Below are 5,268 nucleotides of genomic sequence, written 5' to 3' on the forward strand. Positions count from 1 at the left end.
CTTCTCCTCCTCATCAATTTGCGCCTAGTTTCGATCTGCAGAGAGAGAGAGAGAGTGACCAAATTTTCAAACACTTCCATTAAAAATCCTCATTTTCAAAATGGACAACAACATAAGCTAATTTTCAAAAACTATAATTTTCATTTTCATTTTCTTTTAAAAACAAACACTAACAGCAAATTAAGCTAACTAACACTAACTAAATATCACTGGGCTAACACTAACACTAACAGCAATTAACTAACTAGCACTAACATCAAATTAAGCTAACTAACACTAACTAACACTAACAGCAATTAAATTAAGCTAACAGAATACACTAACTAACACTAACTAACACTGGGGGGGAGGGAAAGGCACCTGTCTAGTGCTTGCTGGCATTGCTGGGCGTTGCCGGCTGCTTCACGGAGGGAGGAGCTGAAGGGGTCGGGGTCGGTGGCCGGCGTCGGGGTCGCCGGGGTCGCTGATCTGGAGAGACATACCGAAGCAGGAGGGAGTCTGAGAGAGAGAGAGCCAGGGCTGAGGGGTCGGATAGGAAGGAGGAGGGAGCGGGAGGGCATACCTGAGCGGGAAGGGGTCGGGGCGGGGCGGGGCGGGGCTGGCGTCGGCGACGAGGCAGGGTTGGCACCGGCGGTGGCGTGGGCGGGGCGGCGTCGGCGGTGGCGTCAGAGGGGATCGACGAGCGGCGCGAGTGAGAGAGACAGGAAAGAGGGGGCTAGCGGACCGGTGCTATAGCTAACTTAGCTAAAGCGCGTGTTGGCAAAACATGCTATAGCTAAGTTAGCTATAGCGCTGATCCAGCAAAACCGCGCTACTGCTATTTTTTTCTTTTTTTTCTTTTTCTTTTTCTTAGCTATAGCGCTTCCCACGATAAAACGCGCTACTGCTAACTTTTTTTCTTTATTTTTTTTATTTTTTATTTTTTTATTTTTCTTGCATTTCATTTTCCACACTTTTTAGTCCCTTTTCCTTTTTCTTTTCATTTCATTTTGCAAAACATCCTTTCTTTTTCTTTTTCTTTCATTTGCACTTTTCTTTTTCTTATCTTTCTTTTGCACTTTCCTTCCTTTAATTTGGTCTGTCATTTGAGCAATATACCACTGTTACCCTCCGGATAATAATTAGTATAATATATCTTACATCATTTGACCGCTATCGGCGGTATACAAAATAGCTAGACACACACAAACTTTGGGGATTAGTTTGTCAGCTTGGGCGACGACGACGCTTCAAACTGATCTTCTTCCCTCTTTTGTTCGTTGTCGAACAATTGAGCCCACGGTCGTGACTTTTCCTTCTCCAGGGATTACGATCTTTTGTAGGTAATGTAGTCTTCATTCTTCTTTTGACGTATGTTTCGTCATCATCAACATCATCTTCCCTCATCGGATCACCGTACTGGTCATAGTCTTCCTCGTTGGCGACTCCATCCATTCCGGCGATGCTTCTTTTGCTTCTCCTCACGACAACATGGCTGGGATTGATCAGATCAGTTATGAAGAAGCATTGTGTCACGTGTTTAGCGTGTACCCATGGCTCATTTTTGGCGATGGCGTTGATGGTACTGCTATCGGAGTCGGGTATACACATGGTAGTGAAATGTCGGTTTCCTCTGTGTACATTCTTAGCCCATCTGACATAGAACATCGTCGCGCTATGAAATCCAGAGTAGTTAAGCTCCCATATCTCTTCGATCCTTCCATAATATCTTTCAATTACATTCCCGGTCATGGCTTCCATCGTCACTCCTGAGTTTTGGTCATCACTGTTTATATCTTTCTCCTCCGTGTAGAACGTGTATCTGTTGATATCATATGCTTGATAAGTCGCGAGGTTGGTCGAGGGGCCATGTGCTAAGGCATATATGAGTGTTCCATTCGGACAACCCTCTTCCAGGGGATTAGCCAGAACTCGCTCTTTGAACCAACACACGAAAGTGTAGTTGTGCTCTCTAATAACTTTAGCGTCCGTCCTGTGCACCCCACGGTCACGGTACTTCTTTGCGATGGTCTCTTTGTGCAGTGTCACGAAATCTTCTAGCACATCTAGGTGTTGTAGCACTACTAAGTTTGCCCTATCAAGGTCGTTTTGTCGGCCCGAGCGTAACACATTCACATCCCTATGACTGTTGGTGTGACCTTCGCCTTCGAGCCTTCCACAGTGCTTGTTGACGGGCAAACCAACAACAGGGTCTTGGGTCAGATAACTCTCACAGAAAGAGATGCACTCTTTGGTCATATATCCCTGGGCTATGCTTCCATCTAGACGGGACATGTTACGAACGAATCCTTTGATGACCCCATTCATCCTCTCGAACGACATCATGCTATGCAGGAATGTCGGCCCTAGGCCGATGATGTCGTCCACGATGTGGACACATAGATGCACCATGACATCAAAGAATGCAGGCGGGAAGTACATCTCTAGCTCATTCAGTATGACAACGATCTCTTCCTGTATCCTATGGAGTTGCTGCACACTGATCGACTTTCGAGAGATAGCATCAAAAAAGTGGCATAGGTCAGTAAGCGTCTCACGCACATGTGTGTCCATAATCCCTCTAAGTGCAACCGGGAGTAACTAAGTCATCATCACATGACAGTCGTGAGACTTCATCCCACTGAACCTTTTTTTCTTAGTGTCCAGATATCTGCTTATCTTCCCACAATATCCAGAACTAACTTTGATTCCAGCAAGGCACTTGAACAATTGACCGACCTCCTTCGGGTCTAAGGTGAAGCAAGAGGGGGGGCAATATTGTTCTTCCTTCTTGTTTACTTTTTTGCCCCTATCTTCCGTCTCCGTCTCCGTCTCTGTCTCGGTCTCCTCTGACCTTTTACCGGGCATTTGGAGATCTTTCCTGATATTCAAAAATTCCAAGTCTTTTCTTGCCTTCGGCCCATCCTTGGTCCTCTCCGGCATGTTCATCAATGTTCCAAGCAAACTCTCAAGGATATTTTTTGTGATATGCATTTCATCAAGGCTATGAGGCGTGTCGAGTATGGGCCAGTATTCCAAGTCCCAGAAAACAGATCTCGTCTTCCATATCTTCAGCAGGGGCTCCAACGCCTTTTTCTTCATCTTTCGTGGGGAGGGGCACTCTTCCCTGTTCTTCAATAACTCATATATTTCTGCACCGCTACGCTTACGTGGAGGACCTCGATGCTCAGCCTTACCATTGAATAGATCTCCATGCTTTCTCCATGGGTCATCCTTCTCCAGCCATCTTCGATGCCCCATGTACACAATTTTTGAAGACCCGCCATCTTTCGATAGCTGCAGAGAAGTCGTATCATCCATGCATCTCGTGCATCCGCAATATCCATGGCACACCTGGCCGGAGAGATAGCTGTAACCGAGATAGTCCCGCACCGTCGTGATCAGCGCGGCTCTCATGTAGAAATACTCTCCTTTGCTTGCATCCCATGTCTTGGCCAGCATTTTCCATAAGGTATCTAGCTCCTCTTTCAGTAACCCGAGATACAGATTTATATCATTTCCCTGTTGTCTCGGCCCTTGAATAAGCATAGCCATGTGTATGTATTTTTCCTTCATGCATAACCAGGGGGAGGTTGTACATCCATACAAACACGGGCCATGTGCTATGATTGGTGTTCTGGTTGCCAAATGGATTCATGCCATCACTACTAGCTCCAAGCACGATGTTCCTTGGACCATTTGCAAAAAAATCAAATTCAGCATTTAATGCTCTCCACTGGCTAGCATCTGTGAGGTGTCTTAGCTTCGGCTCATCTCCGTCATCTGGCTTCATCCTCTCCGTGTGCCAGCGCATAAGCTTTGCTTCCTTAGGATCTACTAAATACCGTTGTAGACGCGGAGTGATCGGAAAGTACCATACAACTTTCTGTGGAGCTTTCTTTCCGGCCTTTTTATATCGTGAAGCATTGCACTTTGGACAGATGGTTTTTTCCGCGTGCTCATTCTGATATATGATGCAATCATTGATGCATGTGTGATATCTAATATGTGGCAGATCAAGAGGGCACGCGATTTTCTTTGCCTCCTCGACACAAGTAGGACACAGGCTTCCCGCGGGAAGAACCTTCTTTAGATACTTTAGAAGATCATCCAGGCTTGTATCTGTCCATTTGTTTTTTGCCTTCGTCTTTAGAAGTTCTAGTGTGAAACTCAAGCGGGTCACCTCGGGATTGCAACCATCATACAAAGGAGTTATCGAGTCTACCTCCAGTTGCGCCAGTTTGGCCTCCTCTCTTGAAGCAGCTCTGTAGCTAGTCGTCTTCTTGCGAAGCAGGTCTCGAACATGTGGGTCCCGCATGGCTGAACTTAGTAGCGACAAAGACGGCGGCGTGTCCGCGTCTTCTCCGCCTTGAACTACCTCTTCGCCATCAGCATTTCCGAGGCCGTCTTCCTCTTCGGGCACATAATCGGTCATCTCTTCATCTGGTGGCCCCATGTCATTATTTCCTGCCCCGTCGACGTCCTCCTCCTCCTCCTCATCATATTCACTTATCCACCGAGTATGGCCAGACATGAAACCATGCATGAGCAGGTGTGCCTTGAATTTACCACCCTTAATTAAAGGGGTCAAGCCTGACTCCTCCTTTGTATTTTTGACACGGACATAATACATCCTTCAGTCTTTTTTCATACATGTCATCCACATCGGATTGCCAGTATCTTTCCACCATCCTTCCATTGACCTTCATTATCACCTGCGCCCGGAGCAAATATTATAACCACGTATATATGCATGCATGGATCAAATTCATACAAAAATTCGGCATGACCTTTCCTAAACATAGGACATATTGAGTTTGCATGCCCGAAATTTGCCGAAACGGAATTGAATCGACATTTCGGCAAAACATAGGCAACTCATGTCACCCACATTATTTCATCAAATACACAATGTAGGCAACTCAAATTATGCCACACACAATTCGGTATATATATTCTCATATCGCCCATATATATATATATACATACATACATACATACATACATACATATATATATATATATATATATATATATATATATATATATATATATATAGTTTCGGTCCAATCCACACAAACACCTTTTTTTGCTCACCTATGTGTCGAGAGGGATATCGAGCACCTTTCTTCTTAATTACCTAGTAGCTCTAGATATATAGCTCTAACTAGCTAGCTAGCTAGCTAGGGAGAGAGAGAGAGAGCTAGCTAGCTAGGGAGATAGTGGGAGAGGAGAGGGAGAGAAGAGGGAAGGCATTAATGGAAGAGGGGGAGGACAAAGAAGAGGGGG

The sequence above is a fragment of the Triticum dicoccoides genome, chromosome 2B (assembly GCF_002162155.2).
Source record: "Triticum dicoccoides isolate Atlit2015 ecotype Zavitan chromosome 2B, WEW_v2.0, whole genome shotgun sequence".
In the NCBI taxonomy this organism is placed as follows: Eukaryota; Viridiplantae; Streptophyta; class Magnoliopsida; order Poales; family Poaceae; genus Triticum; species Triticum dicoccoides.